The sequence below is a fragment of the Equus caballus genome, chromosome 10 (genome assembly GCF_041296265.1).
Source record: "Equus caballus isolate H_3958 breed thoroughbred chromosome 10, TB-T2T, whole genome shotgun sequence".
Lineage (NCBI taxonomy): Eukaryota > Metazoa > Chordata > Mammalia > Perissodactyla > Equidae > Equus > Equus caballus.
Window position 1 is genome coordinate 85604942 of NC_091693.1, and position 25978 is coordinate 85630919.

Below are 25978 nucleotides of genomic sequence, written 5' to 3' on the forward strand. Positions count from 1 at the left end.
CACATGAATCAGTTTACTTTTAAACCATTTTCATTTAATATTTGGATGTACTTGTTACTAAAAAAGGTACATATGAACATTGCATGAATCATGAGATTGAAAGCACAATAGTGAACAGAGCCACAGTTTTAATAGTTTCAAGAATTTACTTATTGGATAGTTTCTTTAAAACAGGTCTATTATTATAAGGCTTCACTCACTAAGTGAATATTTGGTGCAGAAATTTACCATGTAAAATAAATCCAGAAGCAAAAATTCTGGGTTAGGTAAAATAGTCTGACAACTCTTTTGGTAGAGAATACCAGGCCCTACCAGAAATAAATCTAAATCATTTTGCACTCTAATAATCAATCGATTGTTAGTAATCTTAGGAGGCAGAGAGAGTTTGAAGTTGGAACTTCATGTAGACTATATGTGTTTTTTTTTAAGATCCATCAAATTGGATAGATTAGTGAAAGAAGCCACCTAAGATTTCATTTATGTGATTCCAGGAAAATAGCCTGTGCTTGGGTAAATCGTCGTGTTAATTTCTAGCATCAGTGAGGAGCCTCGTCTTTCTTGGTCTCTTCGATATTTCATGACTGTGTAGATTGGCCATAATGAATTGGATGGATTGCATTGTTTCATACATTCTCTTCTGATTTAGTCATCTAATGTGATCCTACTAACCGTTTATCATGGTTTTCAAGTGTGATAACTGGCAACAGGAACTATAAGTCCAGATTGAGTTGTTAAATGAATATATTTCACTTGCCTTCATTAAGGTATGACTTGCTACATTTCTTTTGTTCGCCTTTGATTTTGTATTAAAGGTCAATCATCTCAAGGGAGCAAGATGAAAAAAAGAACGTCAAGGAACATGGAGTGTAGAGACAAGAGAAGCATGTTCAGAGGAATCAGATCCCTTCAGCTTTAAGCCTTATTGAGAAATGGAATTAACTCAATATTTGTTGAAGTTCTGAAAAGATTGAATAGTTCCTTTTATTCTATGTCTTTTTGCTTCCATTTAGCTGGAATTTGCTGGACAGAATTAGAAATGACTGTTCTTTCATTTTTTTTCAATGGTTTAGACTAAAAGCAAAGTGCCAGAGTTCTTAAAAGTAATCTCTTTTTATTAGAATCCAAACCTTTATGTAGACTCAGAAGTGGAGACATCATCTATATTTTTTAAGAGTTTATAAAACTGTAGGAGTTTGATCAAACTGTAAGAGTTTATCTAGGATTACCAAACTTTTAAAATTTTGCTCATGGTTAGTTGACAATATAACCTTCCATTCAAAGTCAACCCCATCCCACTTCTTCCAAAGCAAGAAAAACAAAGTAAAAGACAGCTAATACCTGTTAAAATGCTACATAAGCCAAACATTTTTGTGTTGTGTCTGTATCACATGATATCCATTTTCCTTCTTCATTCCTGGAATAATATCACTCACAATTTAAGATCTTACATTTCAGATTTTTAAACTGTAGCTGAATAATCTGGATGAGTTAGAAAATCCTAATAGTGAATTTATAAAGAAAATGTTGACAGAGCTTGGATTCTTATAGCGCTGGTGGGTACCATGATTATAATAATGGTTTCCTTTCAAACTCTTCCATTAAATGTTCCAAACAGTGGAATTTGTAGTTTTTCCTTTGGTCCAGAGATCAAAAACATGAACAATTTTACATTTCTAAGGTTGGACAGCATCTGTGTTTCCACAGTTTCTGTGGGAAAGCAATCCACCCTTTCTCAGTTTTATTAAAAACCACCATCTTGGCTCCAGTATGTGCCATTACAAGTGCTTTCATTCTGTCTCTCGTATCTCCTTTTAGGAAGTAGGAGTCTGCTTGTTGCTTTTTTTCTTTTTTCTTATTGACTTTCACTACATACTGTAAGTGAAAAGTGGTTTAAAAAACTGAAGATAGGATAACATAGTGGTTAAAAGAGTAAATCTGAGAGGCAGATTGTTTGAGGTCAAATCCTTGCTGTACCATTTAGTAACTGTGTGACTTAGGCAAGTTATGTAAGCTTAGTAGCTTAGTAGCCCCATCTGTAAAGTGTATATATTAATAGTGTCTGCCTTGTAGGGCTTTTGTGAGATTTAAATGAGGTAGTAAATGTAAAATGACCAGATCATGGTAAATTCTCAACAGTTGGTGACATCATCAGACGTTTTATTTATTTTTAACAGACAACTTAGAAATGTTTTCTGGTAGCAATTACTCTTTTACTAAGATAATTTTATTTTGTAGTAAGCGTGTTTCTATTTTAGAATAAAATGAATTAAACCTGATTCATTCATTGGACAACTCTTTATTGAGCGCCTACTGTATGCCTGTTGACTAACACAGCCCCTTCCCTCCAGGAGCTCATGGTGTAGGTGCAATATTTATGTGATGAGAATCATCCTGATGTTAGAAAGAAAGACATTTTAAAGGTTGAGCTGGATGGGCATGGAATTCTGCTCTTTGTATTTTAGAATCTTGTTTTAGAATGCAACATATCAGCTTTGTCTATCATTAATGTGGATGACAAAGTTTAAGTTCCAGGGAAAGGTGCATTATAATGTAAATAACCCGGGACTTCCCAAGACTTCCCATGTTTATAACTGTTGTATTCCTTTAGGAAGTAAGTTTTGCTCACAAATAATCTCTGCTCCTCCCCGCCGTGTCTACCAAAGTAAAGCCTGAAGGGAATTCTTGTCTGTAATTCAACCATGTATATTTTGAGAGAGCTTTTGAATTTCTTTTAAAAACAACAACAACAATATTTTTAATGGCAAAGAACAATGTGTTTTAGGATTTGGTGCTATTTAGATATTTTTTTCTCATAATAAGAAAAGTTGAGGCCTTAAAAAGAGTGACCTCGTGAGCTGAGTCCCACCTGAATCACTTTTTATTTGTTTTTTTTCTTATTTATTCAGAGGTTAATTCTGCTAGTGACTTGAGGTGACTTACAAAGAAAACAAACACAAGAAGGCAGTGGTAAAATACAGCTAAGAATACAGAATTACATTCTTAGTCTGAGGTATCTAAGAGAAGAAATTCAAGAAAAGAGGTAAAATTATGCAAATATGTAGGTAATAAAATTTATATAGCTGCTATTACCCTTCTTTAAGTTCTGCATTTAATTTGCTGGGTCAAATTTGAATTGAATTGCCCTGATTTCCTGAGAATAATTGTCATTCTGCAGTATTTTTAATCAAATAATGCAACAAACATTTCTGGAATACCCATTAAGTTGGTCTTTACCCTATACATATCAACCATTTATGTTAGAACATCTCTATCCTTACTTCTCAACTCTATGATTGGGTATATCAACTTAACAACAAATATTTTTCTTTGTCTACTATATTCAAGGCAATGAAGATGGGAAGTGGGTTGGACTTTTTCTATTTCACCATAACTTATGTTTGCTGTAGGTTTTTTCTGTTGTTTTGCTTTGTTTTTGCGGCTATCTTTGATCAGATTAACGAAGTTCCCCTGTATTCTTAATCTGTTAAGAGTTTTTTCTACTATGAATGAATGTTGAGTTCTATCAAGTGACTGTTTTTTCTGGATCTTTTGAGATAACCATATGAGTTTTCTTTTGTTTTTTTCCTATAAACTTGTTGAATTTTATTAATAGATTCAAATATTAAATCATCTGTGCAAGTCTGTAGGGAACCCATCTTGGTTGTGGTGTTTTATCCTTTTTATCTATCACTGGATTTGATTGGCTAATATTTTGTATGTGATTTTTACATCTATCTTCATGGGAGAGATTGGCTTGTTCGCGTTGTGTTTCTTTCTTACAAAATTCTTGCCAGATCTTGATATCAACATGCTGCCTTCATAAAATGAGATTGGAAATATTTCCTTGTTTCTTTTCTCTGGAAGACTTTGTGTAAGATTGATGTTATTTCTTCCCGAAAGGTTTCAAGGAATCACTGATGAAACCTGGACCTGAAGTTTTCTTCCTGGGAAAGAAATTACAATTTCTTTCATAGATACAGTACTACTTAGATTTTTTATTTTTTCTTGTGTCAATTTTCCTTCCTTTCTTCAGCAGTTGTATTTTTATAACTTTAGTAAGTACATTGTACAAGTTCCTTTAAGAAATAAATAGTATCTATGTTATTCTGTGGCTTGCTTTATCTTTTAGTAATATATCTTGGAGGTTTTTTCCTATATCAGTAGCTATAGGGCTTCCTCATTCTTTTAATGGCTGCATAATATTCCACAGTAGGAAATCACCATCTTTTATTTAATGGATATCTTATTGAGGAATGTTTAGATTGTTTTCAAATTTTGACTGTTATACAATAATGTAAGAAACATTACTGCACATATATTAGAATATATGCATAGAAGTATTTCTGTTTCATTTTACTTTTACTTTTTTATTCCTTAGTAGTAACTAGATTTAGCATTAACAGTAGAAAATAGATTGTTGCTTATTTTCATCTTAACATGCTATGAGGCAGACTTAGAATTATCTTCTATTTTCTGAATGATGCTTTTTGCATTATATTAGTGCCTCGGTTATAACCTTGCAAATTCTGCCTTCATTACTTATTACTGCTCAGGTTTGATTTATTGTAATACCCTTTGATTAATAGTCACTTCATTTGCATATACTTTTTCAATAGAGGGAAATCTACATAGGGACAAATTTTGTCTTGTCATCCTTAAAAATGAAGCAGCCGGTTGTTTTACCAGCAAAATGAGCTTATTCCCAAAGGGCAGAGAAATTGTAGTTTGGGACAAGCAAACTGTGGCAAACCATAGGCTAGTCTGAAGAAACAAGTGGAAGGTTAGCCTTCATTCGGTTTTAGGAGGAAACTGAGGAAAGTTGTTTTGAACAGAAGTTCAGTGGAGAAGAATGAGACTTTGAGGTTGTGGCGGTTTCTCATTGGCTACAAGCAGTGGTTAACGCTTTGTTGCTGGGGCACGAGGGATCTTCCACCTCTTTCTTAAAAACGGGAGATGAAATTCCTATGTGAAAAATGTCCTCCCTTGTCGAAATGATTCTTGTCTTCCTTCTTCCTGCTGGTTACGTGGGCTGTCATGGGTGGTGCGTGCATGAGGGCTCCCCCTTCAGGGATTCCCGACTCCATTTTAAATGAGGTTTCCTTTCTTTCTTTTCATAGCCTCTTTGGTTCAGTGCTTTATACCTGGTGGTTAGTGTAGACTCTGACACATAGGTACTCAAAACAAATGAGTTATTCATGGGGAGACACCGTGCGAGATAATGGTCTCCAAACAGTAACTATGGGCTGAGGGACATTGACTCATTTACTGATGAATGATTTTAGGAGTTACGGTAACCAGTGAAGCGTTAGACATTTAAGATGCAAAGATGAATGAGATACCCAGCCTCTGTCTCACAGACTGGAGAGAGCTGATGCATTAACAGGGCAACTAGAATATAATATCCTAAGTGTTGTGATGACACTGAGAAGCATAGAATGAACAAGGAGAATGCCTTGGACAGATGTGGAAGGCTTGTGGAGGAGAGGATGCTTGAACTGGTTCTTAAAACATGACTTTTCCCACAAAGAGAATAAAAGGAGTAGCTCACACAGAGTTCTGGCGACGTGCGATGTAGTAAGAAAAGGAGAGAAGTTCAGAGTCACTTGACATGTAGGAAGCAGTGATGGGGCCAGTGGTTGAGGGGGTGTAAGGACGTGGCAATGAATAAGATGAGATGGTATAGCAAGGCGTGGGTCAGATTGTGCAAGCTCCTCGGTTCTGTAGGAGGAAGTCTAGACTTCATCTTGTAGTCAGCAAAGACTCGCTACAGATTTTAAAGGAGCAGAGTGTATCGGAAAACCTGATAAAACAATGGCTTAAACAAACTCAGGTTTGTTTTTCACCAAGAAATTTGAAGGCAAGTAGTTGCTGGTGTTGGTTCAATGTCTTAAGGATGTGAGGGGCAAGGTGTTTGTGATTCTCTGCATGTTTTCCTCATGGCTGGGCGGTGGCTGCTGCTGCTCAAGTCAGCATGTTCGAGTCCCAGGTTGGAAAGGGGAGGAAGCATCCCAGAGCAATTAATGGAATCTTTCTCAAGAATGCAAAACTTTCTAAAGATTGAGGTTTCTATCTCTTTGGCCACAACTGTGTTTCATGGCACTCACCTTACTGCAGGGAAGGCTGAAAAATGCTGTCTGGACACATTTATGTTCCAAAAACAACCGAGGTTCTATTAGGAACGGAGAGGGAGAATGGATTGGATAGGCAATTCTCTGCGTCTACCACAGTTGTGACATTAGATATGATTCTTAGGGAACACCTGTGGGCGATAGAAAAGGTGATTTGGGTGACCAATGTATCCTCCGCAGTCTAGTGGCCACAATGTCTAGGGATTATAGACACTGACTGATGAAAAATATGAAGGTGATGTTAGTGATAATTTATCATTCAGTGATATCACTGGGATTTTTTTTTCTATTTGAATAAAGTTACAAAGAAATAATTAACTACAATACATACGTAATAACTGACTAAGAACCATATCTTGACAATGTTAATTCATTTCATTTCATTCATTGATTTCGTTTCACTGATTTCTTTCATCAAATGTCTATCGGGCACCTCCACGTGCCAGACACTGTGCTGGGCTCTAGGGATGGAGGAGGGAAAAAGGTAGACGAGTCCCTGTTTTCATGGACCACAGGGTCTAGTTAGGGAAACAGGAGAACAAGATCGTTACAGATTATACCATGGGAGACTAGGAGGAAACGGAGTGATGTGACAGAGTGACTAGGGTGTGAGGGGCCAGGTGCTATTTCAGGTAAGGTGGTTAGGCCAGAAAAGGCCTCTCCACAGAGGTAACCTTTGAGCTGAAGGATAAGAATGAGCTAGGTGTGAAAAAGTCACCTAGGTATGGGGTGTTGGAGTGGGGCCAGGAGAGCAAGTGCAGAGACCCAGAGGCAGGAAAAGGCTAGAAATGGGGCCTTGAGGCTGGTGTGGGTGCACCATGGGGGTGCAGGGGGTGCCTGTGGTGAAGGAGGTGGGCCCTTTCCATTCAGGGCCCGCTGGGCCATCGTACAGGAGCCAGGTGAATGCCTTAAGCTGTGAAGGTGGTGGTCTGATTTATGTTGACAAAAGTCCCTGTGACTGTCATCTGAGAAGGATTAGAGAGAGAAAGGGGATGAAGGGGACCAGTTAGGAGGCTAATGCTCTGGCCAGGAGAGAGATGATGGTGATTTGGCTGAGGAGGGTTTCAGAGGACACGGAGAACAACTGGAGACACACAGTGGAGTGAGAACGGACGCGACTTGCTGGCACATTACGTGTGGAAATTAGGAAAAGGCTAGTTTCTAAGTATTTTAAAAACTTTTGGTTTTGTGTTACCTGCAAACTCTCATGGCCACATCTTAACTGGGTACTTCCAATTCTTCTTAATCAACCCTCATACATTAAAAGGTTAATATCTACTGGTATAACTCCAGTTTTTAAAATCTTTTTTTTATTTGGAAAAAGAGGCAACAGCAAAGGATTTTTAACAGAACAATAATTCCAGTTTAGTACTCGCCCTTGAAGATATTGCATGTGTCCTTCGTCCTAAGGGAAATTCCTGCTTTTCTGTCTTTCCCAGTTCACAAAAACAAGTATCCATAAAAGGATATAATAATTGACTTTTTTTTTTTTTTTTTAGTTAGAAGAGAGAGCAAAAGAAAATAGCAACATCTCTCTAGGCTTTCCTTATTATTCATAAGTAGTTCTGTGGAATTTAATAACCTGAAGGAAAGCAAAAGATTTTTCTGTAACTTTATTTGAAGTAAACTTAGTCTACACCCAGGGAGCCCCTCAATATAATGTGCACATAGATCATGTGAGTGTCTTGTGGAAATGAAGGTCTGGCTCAGTAAGTCGGGGCGGGCCTGGGACTCTGCATTTCTGCCAGGCTCCCAGCTGGTTAGCAGACCATGCTTGAACAGGAAGGATCTCAACTTTACTCCACATAGTCATCTTCTCTGCTCTTAATCGCTGATACTTTTATTTCTCAGTGTTCCAGTATCATCGGATTGGAGAAACTGATCCATTAGAACTTCAAACATACTTGATGAATAGAAGAAACAAATAAGGAATTTTATTCTCCTGGAAGTCTTTTCTAGATTTACAGTTCACTTTCTGTCCTTGGTCTAAGAAACCCTGGCACATTGATTGTTGTCTGGAATGTTCTTTACCCTAATGACTAAGAATCTAATTACATTCCACGTTGTGACTAATTCTCAGCTGCTTTCAGGATGAACTCTATAACATCACTACAAAAAGGCTCTGTGGCCTTTTTGGGAAACCTACAGTAGGATCCCAAATAGCTTTTTTTCAACATGTGATGTTTCAGAAGACCGCAGAATTTTAGGGTATCTTTTCGAGTTAACACTAATCATATGTGGTTTTCTTCCGAAAACATTTCTTTCAAAATGACCCACATTTTGAAAAGAAAAAAAGCATATATCAATTTAGGCAAGATATTGGAGAAGGAGAGGATTTGACTCAGAAACCTTATCTGGGCATGATAAATTTCAGTATTTTTTGTCTCAACAATACTTATTTGGTATATACTGTCAAACTAGTTGTAAACCAAAGGGGAGGGTCCATTCTGCATCTTCTACATGTAAGTAATAAGTGTAAGAACTAAGTTGCAAGTGCAAGATGTTTCACATAAAATTGAAGTTAAAATTATTTCATCAAAAAATGTGTTTTATACAAATTACTAGTTTATGAATACTCAGAATATCATTTTTAATGCAAATATGACTTATGAAGAATTATTACTCCAAAAAATATACTAATTCTAAAATACAGCTGATTACTTAATTATTTAAATACCATCCAAGTTGGGATTTACAAAAAATATATTTAGCTGAGTAGTATTTACTCAGCTGAAAACACGGCTGCAAGAGATTTTTCTTGCTAGTGTTCATCTTTTTTTAAGCTCTCCTCATTTTCTGCTTCTTCTACATTTTAATATACTGTTTTATACATACAAAAGGTTATATATAAATATAAATAATTTATGAAGCCTATTTTAACAAGAATACCTGTAAACCAATCACCTCCTTTAATATCAATACCTTTTTATTCTTTACTTGTCTGCCTCCTATTTCCTCCCCAGAGATAATATCTATGCTTAATTTTTCATGAATCGTTCTCTTAAAAAAATAGTTTTACCACATAGCCATATGAATTGAAGTAAGATATTATTTAGTTCCTTGTTTTTTGAGCTTTATAAAAGCTTTATAAAGGTGGTTTTGTATTATATATATATAGTCTTTTTCTACTTGATATTGTTTCTAAGATAATACATATTAATTATTATTGTAAATGGAGATTTGGTTTCCTAGATTTTTTTGTTATTATGAAATGTGTTCTTCTGAACATTCCAGAACTTTTCTCTTGATGCACAAATGAAGAGATTTTCTAGGTTGCATATCTTTTGGAATAGAATTGTTAGGTCGTAGCAAATGATTAACTTCTCAAGATAATATCAAGTTATTTTTCAATGCACAATTTGATATTTCTACAAGCAGACAAATTCCCATTGCTCTATATCTTGGTTTTGTTAGTTGTCTTAATTTTTGTTAAAAATATGCATATTATTATCTTAATTTGAAGTTACTTGACTATTGCTGAAATTAATAATTTTTTATATAATTATTCATCATTTATGTTTTCACCTCTATGAAATGTTTGTTTATTCTTTTGCCCGTTTTTCTATTGAGTTATTTGTTTGTTCTTATATGTTTCATTTTTCACTTAAGGAATTTACTATTTACTGATTTTTTTTTTCTAATTCTTTCTAAACAAGGAATACATCTAATCCTATATTAGGTATGGGTTCTCCTTCTAGTAATGGCAGAGTAGCTCAGATCAGATCAGCTATCCCAACGATAACAATAATACACACACACAATATACTCAGAATTACACAATATACACATAAATTTATACACACACAGACACATACACATATGTTGTGTGTGTATAATTTTATATATGTGTATATAAGAACTATCAGAAGCTACTGGAGGACAAACAAAGGTGAGCAGAAACTGGAGAAGCATCGATACTTGGAAGAAGAGATTAGCACTCTGGTGAATTTTCCATATTTAATGCCTTTTACCTGAGGGCAGTCTTCAGTCAGCGCTGTATTCAGGGTTACCATTGTGTCTGGATACTGAGGGTGAACATCCCAGGAAGGAGAGAGACACAGAGGGAGAGCCCCAAATTCTGCATGTTCACTCTATCCCAATACCTGGTTGACCTCTGAAGGATGCATGTGTGGTGGAGGGGAGCCACCTAAGGCTGAAAGGACTGAATAGAGGTTTCAGCTGCTGACCACCACAGGACAAACTGTTTAGAGTTTGAGTTTGTGAAGGTATGTTCCTGCTGAAACAAACAAAACATCAATACTTTTCAGAGAAATGGAACATTTCTCTGTGAGATTCAGAATGCAAAACAAAGTGACTGAATATACGAAGAAAACAAGGAAGTGATAGCTATACTCCTGAGGAAAGGTTATCAGTAGAGACTTACTTCAAGAAATTGGATTTGGCAGACAAGATTTTAAAGCAGTTGTTACAACTATATAAAAAGGTAAAGAAAAATATGATCACAATAAGTCAGCAGAGGAAATTCCAACAGAGAAATACAAACTCTGAATAAACAACCAAGTGGAAATTATAGAACTGAAAAAATACAATGTTCTGAAAGGAGAAAAAAATCACTGGATGAGCTTAAGAGCAGATTGAAGATGGCAGAAGGAAGAGCCAATGAACTCGAAGAGAGATAACTGCAGTTATTCAATCTCAATATCAAAGAGAAAAAGGTTTAAAGTAAAAGTGAACAGAGACTTGTAGGATAATAGCAGAAGATCTTATGTGAATATAAGTGGAGTCTGAAAAGGAGATAGAAAACAAATGCCGAAAAAAGATCTGAGGAAATAATGACCTAAAACTTCCCGAATTTGATAAAAGATATGTTTGGTATTGTTAGTAAATTCTGCCAGTTCCACTGCCAGAAATCTCTGTGAAGCCAGCCTCTCTTTTCCACCCTCCAACTGCCATTCATTTGGACTATTGCATCAACCTCCTAGCTTGTCACCTGGAGACTTGTTTCTCCTAGTTTTAGTCTATCCTCCACATTGTTACCAGAGCTACCTATCTAAAATCAATCTTTTTCAAAACCAAAGATGACAATAACATTACAAATAAGACAAAAGCTTAAACTCCTTAGCACGGCCTTCGACTATGACCCAATCTACACCTCCTGCCTCAGATCTCTAGGACATCCCCCACACACTATGCTTCTGTCACCCGGAGCCTCTCACCCCTCCCTGACAGATCCAATCCTTTCATACCTCCATGCCCGCTCATAGTGGTGCCCTGGTGCCCTTAACATCCTTTCTGTCTTCTCCTGGGAGACTCCTACCATGTCTACATAGGAAACTTCTGACATTTGACTATTTCTAACCACAGAAATGGCAGTTTCTTATGGTTCAACACATACACAGATACTTGCCCCCCCCCCCCCGCAACACGCACACACACATGCACACATGCTTATATGTGTGAATAAATTAAGGCAGTTGGAATTTTATATTCCACCTGCATCTATTATCATTAATCAGGAAATGATATGAAATGATATGAAGATATCATCTGCCCCAACCCACCATCTTCAGGCATGAGACATATTTTTATGTTACAGATGAGGCTCAGAGAAATTATTTGCTCAAAGTTTACAGAGCTATTAAGTGGTGGATCATGCTGATAAATGTTAAATCCAGAGTTTAAAGAAGTACATACAGATGTGTATATAGTCATTTCATTAATATATAAACATTTTAAGTAAGTACCTGTTGTCTATTCAACCAGTGACAATAAGTGACCCATACCCCACTATTTCTTTCTAATTTAAATAATTTTTCTCAAAATACTATTCTGAAAATTTTCAAACATACAAGAAAGTTGAAAGAATTGTACAGTGAAAATACACATACTCACTAATTTTAATGAATAAAGCTATGAAAAATTAATATATCCATCTTATCTGTAGATCCCTGAGCTAGAAGATGTGGTAATCTATTTTAAGGGGAGGACTGGGAAGTGCAGGAAAAGCACACGACTAAAATAAAATCTCTAATACTTTACAGCTGTATACGAATGCTGGGCTGTGTTAGAGTGATTCATTTGTAATATTTTTATTTCGGTTTTTTTTGGTCAATTGGGGACTTTCTGTAAACTAATACAAATATAGATTTTATCATCTTTTTTTTAACTTTGCATTTGGATTCAAGATATGAGCAAATTTTTAGCCACTTCTGTTCTAAATTAGTGCTGGTCATAGCTTTGGTGCTTTAATTTTGTGTGGGATACAGATCAAGTCAACGGTTTCTCAGCTCAGTAATCCTGGGAGCTGATTGTGATTCCCATTCATTTAATGGCAAGATCCATAACTGCAGAATGACTCACTGGGTCTCCCTTTCCATTTCCCTGTAAGGGTAGCCCTTTGGGCCTATGATCATCTCCCAAATATGTGTTGAACCATGTAACGAGCACCATACTGGAGATATAGAAATAAATCAGACAGAGGCTCAGTATCCATGGAGCTTAGCGTTTAGTAAGGGAAACAGACTTGAAACAAACCATTTTTACAAGTTAATAAACAAAGAATTTACTACAATTGTGATAAAAGCCATCAGGTGTCATTAGCTGTCATCCTGGGTCAAGGTAGACAGAAGCACCTCCTAAGAAAGCAGTTAAAGTCTATGCCTGGGATATACTCACCCATATGTCTAACATGTTGAGATCTGATTCTGAGCTGATAATGAAAGAAACGATAGTAAAACCTTACTTAATTTTTTAGTTTAGAGAAAAATGCAAAGTTTTTGTTGCTCTTTTTCAGATTAAATAAAAGAATAAAGTAGAAATCTGCACACATTTCTATTTAGTCACAGGCCTTTAATGGTCCTAACACTCCTTCTGGGGCATTTGTTTTGCTGTCTCAGGACGAATAGCTTAACCACAACCACATGCCCTCTTGTAGGTGAGCATCGTAAGGTGTGCAGAGCCCTCACACGTACGCACCTGCATAAGCTTTTGAGAACTGTTCAGCTGAGCATGAGCAATGAGAGGTGGTCTGGGAGTGACCCTCCTGGGGGAACTTAGGTAAAAAGGGCTGGAAAGCAGGATGGGGCTGTCCTGAAGACTTGTGTCACTTCAGGTGGGTCATTGCTTTTAATTGTGGTTTCTTCCTTCTTGAGATTGGACCCGTGGGAAGTTGGTAGTGGGGAGGTCAGGAGTACTGGGTGATTGGAGGCTGGTTTTTCCAGACCCTTGTGAAGCTCTGTGTCCCCACCTCCTGGAGCACTGGATACTCATGCCTTTGTAAGCCCTTAGTTGAGATATTAGGTCACTGCATCAGAGACAGCCAAGGAATGGTGAGAGACACAGCATTTTCTTTTCAGTGATCAACAAGTCAACTGTTTTGGGTGAATTGTGTTCCCCAAAAAGATATGTTGAAGTCCCAATCCCTGGAACCTGGAATATGACCTTATTTGGAAACAAAGACTTTGCAGATGTAATTAAGTTAAGATGAGGTCACACTGGGTAAGTGTGGACCTTAATATGATGACTGGTATCCTTTTAAGAAACGGGAAATTTGGACACCGACACACACGGGAGAGAAGGCCATGTGAAGGCAGAGGCAGAGATGGCAGCGGTGCATCTACAGGCCAAGGAGCAGCAAGGACTGCCAGCAATCACCAAAGCTAGAAGAGGCTAGGAAGGATTCTTTCCCTAAAGCCTTGAGAGAGAGCGTGGCCCTGCCAATACCCTGATTTCGGGCTTCTAGACTCCAGAACTGGGAGAGAATAAATTTCTGTTGTTTCAACCTACCTAGTTTGTTATGACAGTCCTAGGAAAGTAACGTGCCAACCACTAGAAAAAGAATCATTCAACTCTTCAGATGCAGACAGGAAATCTTTCTGCCCCCAGATCCCCCCAGATCTAAGCAGGAGCTCTTTGCCAGCCTCTAGCACGGGTAGCCTTTCAATCTTCTAAATAGTCCTTCCTGTGCAAGTGCTCCAGAACAAATTAGGCATCTCGTGGGACACACTCAGGCAGTCTCCAGCCTGCCTTGAGGGTATCCACAGGTCTCCTGAGGTGAAGTCTCCAGGCGCTGCAAGGTCCAGGTCTTCACCCAGCATCCCCGCTGGCGACGTGTGTTCCAGCCTGCCGCAGGCCAGAACGCAGGGCTGACCTCAGAGAGCCTCATGTGCGCTTCCCGTTCCATAGCCTGCCCTCTGCAGCCAGACCATCATCCTTCCAGATTGTAAGAGGAAATTACTGACCAGGAAGGGAGAAAGTATTTCAGAGTAGTGTAATGTTGCACGTCGATATATATATTTTATATATATATATATATATATACACACACACACTTATATATATATTTGTATGTATGTATATAAACACATATATGCATGCATGTATGTAAACATATATATGTATAATTTACTCCCCTGTTCAAATACTTTTACTGGCTTTCTATTACTTGGTGAATAAAATCTAAAATAAGCTCTTGGCCTAGCGTTCAAGACCAGCCGCTTTATCGCCTGACAAGTCCCTGTGTGCATTCTGTAATCTAGCTGAACTCTCTTATCGAACCACTTCCCATCTTTCAAAACCCAGATCAAATATTAATCCCACAAGAAAGCAGTCGTTTCTCATTTCCACACCCTATTTTGAGCGACCATAATACTTTTTGACCTCTCTAATCATGTTACTCATTGTATGTATTGTATGTTTTTGTACATTTGTCTGACCACTTTTCCCTGGTAGGAAGAAAGCTTGTTGTTATTAAAAATAAAATTAATAGCAAATATATTTGTGAAAACCAAAAGCATAGAATTTTTGGGATGTTTCACTTGCAGAAGGGTCTTTGGTATCACTGTCATCATTGAGGTAGCTACCACTTACTGGGAAGAATTGTTCTGTGCCAGGCAATGAGTTAAGCATTCTAGATGAATTATTTTAAACTCCTTCCACTAATGCATGTTGATTTCCTTATTCATCTTCATGTCCAGCATAGCACATGGCTCGGTTGTGGATACTCAATAAATTTTTGCCAAAAGGTGAATCTAGAAGGCAAATGAATGTAGACGTGAGACTTTTTGAATCTCCTCTCTTGATCTCCATGGATGTATCATCTTTAAGAAAATTATATCTGAGTTGATCCATTAGGAAAACTGCTCCAGTGTAAGTCTCTGTCTTGGAGTTTATTCTAAACTAAAGAAAGTATTTATACACGATGACGTGATAATGAAGAAGAATTCTGAATCATAATCCCTAAAGTGTTTCCTATCATGTATATCTACATGGCACATAAACATGAAATAAACTTTTATTTTAAATGATAGTCCTTATGACACATGCAGAAAAACGTACTGAAAGCAATATTCAAAATGCACAGTATGAACTGTCATGTGTTTAATTGCACCATTTTATGTGTTCATTTATGGAGAACTAATATATAAAACTCTAAACCACAGCTATGAAGTTTTCTGTAATAATTGAAATTGTGTGTTTAAACATGAGCATAAAGAACTAAGCTCTTATGCTTTTTAATAACCTTATTTTCCCATCACGTCCCAGCACTGTGAACTTGGTCACTGGTGACTGTACAGAGCTCCACACAGCTCACGAGAGGCCCCTGAAAACCAAGCCACCTCGTGGACTTGGCATTAAATTCAGGCGGCTTTGAAAACCAGTTCAGATCTTCTGTTTTTTTCTTTTTTACTTTGTATTTCTTTCCGTAAGAACGCCGAGTCTGACCTATTTTTAGGATTTGGCCCATGGAATTGAACTCGGTGGTTTTAGTTTCACTGTTGTTGTTTTTCTTCTTTTAGGTAAAAAAATAAAGCACAGAAGTCCTACCTGCCGTGACTAGAAAAGCATTAAAGCTTTCTTCTTTTAATTATACACCTAAGGCGTGCTAGGGTAGACGTGTGCTGCGTGTTTCCTGGAAATCGCAGGCTTTTAGTTCCCCTTAACCTTTCTAACCTTTCCCTTTAAACAACCTGCTGACTTCTAATGGCCCTTGACAGAATGACGACATCAAAACACCTAAAATTAACCTACCTGAATATTAGTTTCCATTTCGTTTGTGGGGATTTTTCACCATCAAAACTTCTGTTTTTTTCCTGATGTTATTCCCCATCCTACCTTTTGTCTATCTTACAAAGCCCTTCTCTCTTTGGCTGAAGAAGATTGCCACAAACTTCTTTTCCACTCCAAGATCTTCGTGCAAACTAGAGGGAAATCACTGAACATTGAGATTGTCCTTCAGAATAGGATGACCCTTGTTCCCTTTCCACGCTCTCCTGAGTTGCTTGTGAATTCTTATTAGGGTAGGTGTTAGAGGAAATAAATAAAACATGATTTATTATCAAATGCTTCTATTTCTAAAGTTACTGAATATTAAATATGTCGCCTTGAACTTGTTTTCAAGTCTGGCAGGGTTTGAATACTCCTATATGTTCCATTGCCTTAGATGCTTATAGGATTTCAGTTCTGGGAATTAGGATTACAAATGTAAGGAAAACACTAGAGGCAATTAAAATGTTTAACCACCAAAACTCTAGAAATTGGGGTAGATTGACCATCTCAATAGATGGAAGAACCACAAACTGACTACCAAAAAATAGCTACCATCACTTTTGTCCCAAAGTTTGTTTCAGAAGTTCAGTAGCATCCACTGAACTTTTCCCCTGACTATCTTCACACATCTTTTTTGTATTTGCGAGTCTGGCCAGGATTGGAACCAGAGGTGTGAGAGGATTACGAGAGTGACTGTTTTTGCAGTACTTTTGGCTGGAAGTAATAAGCAGGAAATTCTAAAATGTCTTGAGAAAGTTTGTCCTCAAGAAAATTCTGGCTTGAATTCTTTTTTTAAATTTGGGATTCAGACATTTAGGTTAATATTCAAATAAGGATTGTACTTACGTGGATAGCAACGATAATTGCAACTATCTAACACCTTACTGTCTACATGATCCTTTTTAAGATTTTTGTTATTCTTTCATATATTTTTTCCTCCCCTGGTGGCTACAAACACAGTATCAGCAGAAGAGTTTGGTGGTGTTACTTCCATTTTACAAATGGGGAAACTGAAACAGAATGTTCACAGCAAAGTTTACTTTGTCGCTTTGCCTAGGCAGTACCTTTTACCTGGTAGGCACTCCTAAATACTCTTACATTTCTTGATCTAGTTGTAGATTAAGGTTATTCTGAGACGCAGAAGTGCTGAAGTCTGGTCCTAGTACCACTTGTGAGTACAAATGCAACTCCTCACTGTATGAATAACCTAAAAAAAGGTGTATTAAATGCTTAACTATGCACGTTACTGTGCTCAGTATGTACTTTCCAAGAAACAAGATGCTCAATACGTTGTTCTGCTGTTTCTGACTTTATAAGAAGTTATAATGTAATGTTGATTTGAAAGTATAGAACCAAGTAGACAAATCCAAATTCCTAGGAAAGTGATTTGTTTATGATCAAAATGAAGAAGGATTTGGATTTAGACATTTATAGGAGTGTTGTGGATGCCCACAGATATGGCAAACAAAAGTAAACAAAAATGACTGTGTTATTATTCACAGTTTAACTGAATAGAGCTCATTAGCTTAAAACTTGGTTTGTAAGAACTCTGTCACGTTTTTAATGTGTTTCGAAGATATTCTTACTAAGTCCTCGTGGTAATGCTGTGTTTGAATCAATCTCACAGTGCTTTCTAAATATTTGAATATCTTCCTTCATGAATATATGCATATACAATATAACCTTTTACTTACCTATTCTCTTACTTATTCTTAAAGCGTATCTATACAAGATCCACATGAAAATGCAGGTATTCGTACAGGTGTTTCATCTATACTGTAATGAACATGAGTGTGCTTCAGAACATCTGGGTGATTGTTGTTATGCTTGTTGGAATGAAGCCCACTGTGGAAAGCAGAGCTAAAAGTATAGAGAATGTACAAAACCATATAACTCAAGAAATGATGTCCCTGCTCTTCAGCCATAGCAATATACAAAGGTTATATTACTTATATACACTTTATTTTAAGGCTAGATAGGGAAGTTGTTAAATCCAGTACAGTAATCCTGATATAGAGAGGTGTAATTACATAGACTATTCAGTTTTCATGATCTATATGTGGAAATTTCAGAGAGATTTCAACTTACTAGCAGGAAGAAGCTTCAGATGAAAATAACTATTGGATGTTTGATTGGACCACCTTGGGAGATGGTAAATTTCCTGTCAAGGAGATGGGCAAACAGATGTTATAGTGGAGATTCCAGGACTAGATTGGGTTTGAATGGGTTATCTTGGAAGTCCTCATGATCCTCTGCTAATGGAGGTATTGACTTCCAGAGAGAATCTCAGAATGTTACCACTGGAAAGAACTTCGCAAATCATCTAGTCCACTCCTTCACTTTTCAGAGGAGGAAACTGAGCCCCAGGGAAGGCAAATGTTCCATCCAGGGTCAAACAGCTAAAATGTTTTAGGAGCATTTGACAGGAACCTATCTTTTTGGTTTTCTTTAGGACCTATTAAAATGTAGCTGTATTCTTGGTGAACTGTCTGCCTGTGCAGTGAAGGGAAAATGGGGCATCTACGGAATGCAGAAAGCCTTTTCTTTCAGGTGAGTAATCTTGCAGGTAAGACTTACAACCTGTTTTATACATGAATAAGAGAGTAATAATTTTAAGCTTCTTTTCATTTTTAAAAATTTATATCCTATAGCAATGGGAATGGGTCTCCTAGGCTTTGTAATGCAAGGATCTTCCAGTAGGAGCAAAGGGGAAAGTCCGCGTTAGGTTGCAAATGAGAGGAAGAGTTCTAAATTCACTTCCCTTTGTTATCAGCCGTTCCTTGTGGGATATGAGGCAAGCTAGCAAGGCTGATATTCAGTTGGTAGGTACCAGAACAGCCATTTAGGTAGAGTACTAAGTCTTCTCATGCTGACTGGTGATTAGCCGTTGCTCTGAGCCTTGTGAATGCCAACCCTCCCCTACCCCTCCCGCTGTGCCGGCTGCCCCACCCCTCCACAGACACACATCCTGACACTGCAGCAGCTGAAAGGGTAACAGCCTCTCTTAGCTGATTGGACCCTGAGAATTAATTTCCAGCCAAAATGATGTGACTTTTGTTTAACAAACTTATCTCACACCACTCAAGGCAATCCCCAGAATCTATTCTTTCAAAGAGTCAGGTTATTTGAAAATGACCATAAGGTAGAGGGAAAATAATTTCTTAGTCATTTCTGCCATACAGTTTGGAGAACTCTTTATGAAGGCCTTTTCTTTTCTTTTTGTTTTTTTTGAGGAAGATTATCCCTGAGCTAATATTTGCTGCCGATCCTCCTCTGTTTTGCTGAGGAAGACTGGCCCTGAGCTAACATCCATGCCCATCTTCCTCCACTCTATATGTGGGATGCCTGCCACAGCATGGCTTGACAAGCAACGTATAGGTCCACACACAGCATCTGAACCGGCGAACCCCAGGCCGCTGAAGCAGAACATGCAAATTTAACCACCGTATCACCGGGCTGACCCCATGAAGGCCTTTTCTTAAGTTTTTAAAGCATCTCATTGTATTCAAAAAAATTTTCAGAGCATTCTTTAGATGAGTTCATAACCAGGTCATTCAGATAATGGAGGAGTTTTTTGTTTGTTTTTAATTTTTTGGTTGGTTGAAAGGAAAGATGAAATTGAAGGATTTTCCCTTAGAACCTTGACTATTACATACAAGAGGCACTGAAGTAATAAAAATGCTACCATTTGTGGAGTGCTCACTATGTGCCAAGCACTGTGCCGTGTCCTTTACATACATCGTCTCATTTAATTCTGATGACAACCCTATGAGATAGGTCCTCTTGTCATTCCCATTTTAAGGCTGGGGAGGCTAGAGGTTCAGAGCAGTGAAGTGACTTGTGTAAATAACATCATCAGCTCAGAAGCAGTGGAACAAGGATGCAGACCCCCATCTATATAGTGCCATTGGGAGTCGTGAGGAATCAGAAGCTGGGCTGCATCTCTCTCTTACCAGAACACCTGGGCCTGGGTTCCTTCATAGATCATAGTCTAACCAGGTCTTCCTCAGGCCCAGGTCCAGGACTTGGCGCTGTTCCCAGGATCCTCAGCCCTGTAAACTTGGCCTTGGTCCAAGAGACTCCAGGGTTGGAGTGTAGTTCAATAGACATGGAGCTAGGTAATACTTGTCTAGAAGCTTCGAAGCTGGAAGGGTCAGGAGCCACGGAGCTGGACAATACCTGTATGATGTGGGCAAATCTCTACAACTCAGAATATCTTATTAATAGCTGGATATCTTATTAATAGCAGAATATCTTGTCAATCCCTTCATTTCTTCATAGCTGGTCCTACCTTACCTTCTTCATTAGCCCATCCCTTCTGTTCTCACCCCTTCATCATTCCATTTCCATCTCGTCGACCTTCTCCTGCATCCACGTAAAATCCCAAATCACCTTTCTTGATCATTATAGGTACACATATTAGAATATTAAAAAACACTGTTTGAATTATGGAAGGGTTTGAAAGTTAAGTTCAGGAGTTGGAGTAGGCACCATATATCCTCCTTTACTTCCTCCAGGATTATCTCAGTGCTTTGGACGTAATAGACATTCAAAAAATTTATGTGAATGGATTTATTTTATAGTTTTAAGAGGAAATATGTCCTGGTGTGGTAGTGATGTTCAGAGAAGTCTTTGGAAGATTTTTCTGATCAGTAAAGAAAGATTCAGAAATACTTGTTAGAGTCATTACTGTTGGGAGTAAAAAGGGGACAGTTAAGCTTAAATTTGATTTAAAGAATGAAGAAAGGTTCTTATTCGTTAAACAACTGCATTCCAAGTCATTTCAACTTATATTTAAGAACTCATTCCTTAATCTACTGGGAAGTCTTAATTTGCTTCTGCTGGGCTGTGGTAGTCACTGAGTGAAACAGCTGAAAGGCAACTTTTCTTGAGGCTGTGCAGTATGTTTACTTTACGAGCCTCCTGCCAGATATCTGGAGGATATGCCTGTGATAGGAGTGTGTGCCAGTCACCTCTGGGGAGCACAGTCTCTTATAGTATTTCACTTGAGATAAGTAACAATAATTACTATAATAAACTCCCAAATCCCAATGGCTTAACACAATAAAAGTATATTTCTTGCCATACCCGATCCACAGAGGATCAGCGAGCAGTCTCTCTTGTGGTCATTCAGGGATCCAGTCTTTCTCCACCATCTTTTAGGACCTCAGAGTCTTTTAATGGTTTCTCCACATCCAGCCAGAAAATGCAGTAGCAGAGAGGATCATGTGGGAGTGGTCTTAATGCTTCAGCTTGAATCATGCAAAAGGACCCTGAACTACAGGATAGAATCCTGCAATCCTACAGCCACGTCCCCAGATGCAAGAGGAATGGCAATGGGCTCTCGGGAGGTAGAAGAGAAGAGTTTGGGTGAACACAGAGCAGTTGCAGCCACAAGGTGGTCTGTGGGCCATGAGCCAGAGTCTGTTGTTTCAATAGCTGTTAGCTTTACCAGTGCTTTACTTACAGAAGACATTTCAGAATCAGAGAAGTAGCTCATTAAATGATTCTTTGCTTTGAGTTCTCTTTAGTTTCTTCCACTGTTGTTGTAATTGAGTTTTCTTTCAAATTGTGAAAAGTGAACCAAACAAGTTTAGAGATGGAATGAACTCTTCCTAAAGAAACATGTCATTTAGTTTTTGCTAAGTTCATAGAATGTAGGAATCATGGTGCCAAAAATCAGATAAAAACCAAGTTATGCACATTGAAAAATCAAGAAAATGGCATTGTTATTGACTTTGTTTATTAGTAACCCTTAGACTTAATTTTAAAGAAGGTAGAGGGCTTGTTGTTGCTTTCTTCTAGAGTTTTCTTAGGAAATATACTTTTAAGAAAAGATACCCTGAGCAACCTACTGAATGGGAGAAAATATTTACAAATCATATATCTGATAAAGAGTTAATATTTTAAAAATATAAAGAACTCATACAACTCAATAGCAAAAAAACAAAGAATTTGATTTAAAAAATGGGCAGAGGGTCTGAGTGGACATTTTTCCAAAGAAAATACACAGATGGTCAACAGGCATATGAAAAGGTGGTCAACATCACTAATCACCAGGGAAATGCAAATCAAAACCTCAATGAGATCACCGCACACTTGTTAGAATGGCAATCATAAAAAAGGCAAGAAATAACAAGTATTGGCAAGGATGTGGAAAAAAGGGAACCTTGAGCATTGTTGGTGGGAGTATAAATCAGTGCAGCCACAATGGGAAATGATATGGAGGTTCCTCAGAAAACTGAAAATGAGCTGTCATATGATCCAGCAATTACTCTTCTGGATATTTATTCAAAGGAAATGAAAACTCTAACTCAAAGAGGTATATGCACTCTATTTTTATTGAAGCATTATTTATAATAACCAAGAAATCCATGGAAGCAACCTAAGTGTCCATTGCTGGATGAATGGATAAAAAAGATATGGTATATATATATGTGTGTGTGTGTGTGTGTGTGTGTGTGTGTTTGTGTGATGGAATATTATTCAGGCATAGAAAAGGATGAAATCTTGCCATTTGCAACAACCTGAATGGACCTCGAGGGCATTATTCTAAGTAAAATAAGTCAGATAGAGAATGACGAATACCATATGATCTCACTTATATGTGGAATCTAAAAACAAAAAAAGCAAACTCATAGATACAGAGAATAGATTGGTGGTTGCTAGAGGTGGGAAGTAGGGAGGGTATGAAATGGGTGAAGGGGGTCAAAAGGTACAAAGCTCCAGCTGTAAAGTAAATAAGCCATGGGGATGTGACGTACAGCAGGGTGGCTATAGTTAATAATACCATATTGTATATTTGAAAGTTGCTAAGAGAGTAAATCTTAAAACGAGAAAAAAATAGGTAACTATATATAGTGATGAATGTTAACTAGACTTATTATGGTGATCATTTCTCAATATATACAAATATTGAATCACTATGTTGTACACCTGAAACTAGTATAATGTTATATGTCAATTTTATCTCACTTTACAAAAATGAAAGAAAAAGAAAAAAGAAAATACGCTTTATTTTACACTGCCAGGCATATCTATGATGGTTTTGGTAACAAGGGTCCTTATCTTGGCAAGTGTCTGAGACATAAGTCTGGTAATGAAAAAGACGTCACTTGGTATGTTTTCTGGAATGAAAATTATTTCAGAGATATCCAAATGGGAAATTTTGACCACAGAGAAGCCATGATGCTGTCAGAGGAGTGAACCAGTGCATACCTTGCAATTGGCACATTTCCTGACAGTTAGTAAGCTGACCGCCTTTATTCATCCAATTCATTTATTAGACACTGTGTCCCAGGCACTATTTCAAGCACTGGGTATACAGCAATGAACAAAATGGACAAATATCCCTGTCTTCGTGGAACTTAGCATTGAGTATAAACTATAAAATATTTTATATGATGATGAAGGTTGTAGAAAACAGCTGAGAAGAGGAGAGGAGAATGTGGAGGGTTGACCTTTTAACCACAGGATTCAGGGAAGGTCTCACTGAGTGAAGGCTCGAAAGGGGTGAGATAGTGAGCTATGTCTCTTTCTTAGATAAAAGGAGTATTCCTGGAAGAGGTAATAGCAAGTGCAAAGGCCCTGAAGTGAAAGTGAGTCTGGCTTGTTCCAGAAACAGTGAGCAGACCATTGTGGCTAGAGCAGAGTCAGAGAGGGCTAAAGCAGAGGGCAGAGAGGAAAGGTGGATGTTGCAGGGGTCCTGCCAGGGGAGCTCCTGGAGATCAGGGGAAGGATTTTGCCATTCATTTTGAATGACATAAGGAGCCAGTTCAAGGTTTTGAGCAGGGGAGTGACATGACCCGGCATGTTTTAAAAGCTCAATCTATCAGCTGTGTTGAGAATAGAGGGGGTGAAGGACAGAGGTAGAAGTAGGAAAACCAGTTAGGCATCTGTTGCAATGAGCCAAATAGTATCCATAGTGGTGTGGACCTGGGTAATAGGAGTGGAGGTGGTAGAGAGTGGTTAGATTCTGGATATATTTTAAAGCTAGAGCCAACAGGACTTTCTGATGAATTCAAAACCATGGCGGCGGGGAGGGAGAAGTGAAAGAAAGAGAGGAGCCAAGGAAGATTCCAAGATTTGTTGGCCTAAGGCGGTGGACAGACGGGGTTGCCATTTACCGAGGTAGGAAAGACTGTGAGAGGAACAGAGATTGGCAGGGTGGGGAGGAGCTCAGGTTATAAAAGTTACGTTTGTGATGCCTGTCAGGTATGCAGCTGGATATTTAAGTCCAAAAGTCAGAGAAGAGGTCAGGAAATATAAATCTAGGAGAGCTCAACAAACAGATATTTAAAGCCATCAGCCTGGATGAGATTACCTAGAGAGTGAGTGACACAGAGAGGAGGGCCAAGGACTGAGTCCCGGGGAACTGCCTGTTGAGAGAGGTGATGGAAGCAGACAAGGAGACTGAGAAGTGGACAATTAGGTAGGAGGAAAACCGGAAGAGGAGCACTGTCTTAGATGTCAAGTGAGAAAAGTGTTTCTAGGAGGAGGCAGTGATTGACTGTGTCAGATGTTCAAAACTGACCAATTAAATGAGATTGAGGAACGAGTTAGCAATGTGGAGGTTCTTGGTACTCTTGACCCAGCAGCTTCTATGGAGTGGTGAAGGGGGGCTCTTTGAGATGAGATCAAGGAGTGAATTAGAGGCAGTAAGTATAGACAACACTTGGAAAAGTTTTATGGCAGAGGGAAGAGAAATAAGGCAGTAACTGGAGGGGTAAGAAGTATTAAGAGAGAGTTTTGAAAGGTGAGAGGACTAGCATGTTTGTTTTTGAATAATAGTGAGTAGAATGGGAAAAAAATGGGCAATGAAGTAGAGAGAGAGGGAGGCTTGGGCAAGAGGGGCTGGGAGCTGCATACAAGTGGAAGGATTGGCATCACACAGCATCATAGACAGTCATCCCTAGTAACAGGACTGATAGCAGAAAATATAGGAGGAATCAAGGTTTAAGGAGAAAAATGGAGAAGGGAAGAAACAGTCCTTTAAGAGAGAGAGAGTAGGAGAATCTACATAGTAAGAAAACATGAGGGATTGATTCCAATGTGGGCAAAGGATTGTTGGCGTCGTCTTGAAGGAATAAGATGAAAATAAAGGGTGATGAATAACTGTCTTATAAATGAACGGCAACTCTGTTTTCAACTAAGTTGTGAGGCAAAAGGGTATTGAACACTTCCCTGAGATTTAAATGTGTCATGAGACATTTTGGGGAATTGTAGATTTGTGCATTTAGTAGAGCCATGCATACTTATCCGGGAAGGCCAGATTAACCTTGACATGGACTTCCGCACAGTATGTGGCAAGACTAAATGAATAGTCTTGGCCAGTAGGTTTTGCTCTTAAAACATGAGCCAGAGAAGGGAGTGGGACTAGTTGGATAAAATACAGCCCCTAGGGAGAACTGGAGCAAGAGACCTGTGCATTATGCCTTCCAGACCTGAAACGGGAAGTTGGATTTTAATAGCTTTGACTTACAAAATTAATACCCTCCAAAGAAAATTCACCTGCTGCCAAATCTAATGCCAGACTTTGGATGCTCACAGTTTCTTCAAGTCCCTTGTTTGTTTTCATTTCTTTCTTTTTTCTTGTTTTTTTCTTCTCTTTCTTGCCAGAGTTTTCTGACCTTTTAGGCATGAATACTAAGGGGCTTGCAATCTATCTTCTTGATGAATTGTTTAATCAAAAGGCCATAATGGAAGAGAGAGAGAAAAAGAGAGAGATTTTAAACATTTTGGTTTCAAACGTATTTCTCCTGGCTATGGATTTCCATAAATTTTTGGTGTACATATAAATACGCTGTTTATGTCTTGCAATTTGGCCCACTTATTTTGAAATC

The 25978-nt window shown here is 38.1% G+C and overlaps 1 long non-coding RNA gene across 9 annotated transcripts in view; it reads left to right on the forward strand.

Moving 5' to 3' along the window:
- The window catches only part of LOC111775378 (uncharacterized), a 149201-nt gene that overhangs the window by 51719 nt on the left and 71504 nt on the right, over positions 1-25978 (forward strand). For all 9 annotated transcript variants that reach the window (XR_011422230.1, XR_011422229.1, XR_011422231.1 and 6 more), the window contains one exon: positions 18589-18686. This is a non-coding gene — a long non-coding RNA (uncharacterized lncRNA). The remainder of the gene's footprint in view (positions 1-18588; positions 18687-25978) is intronic.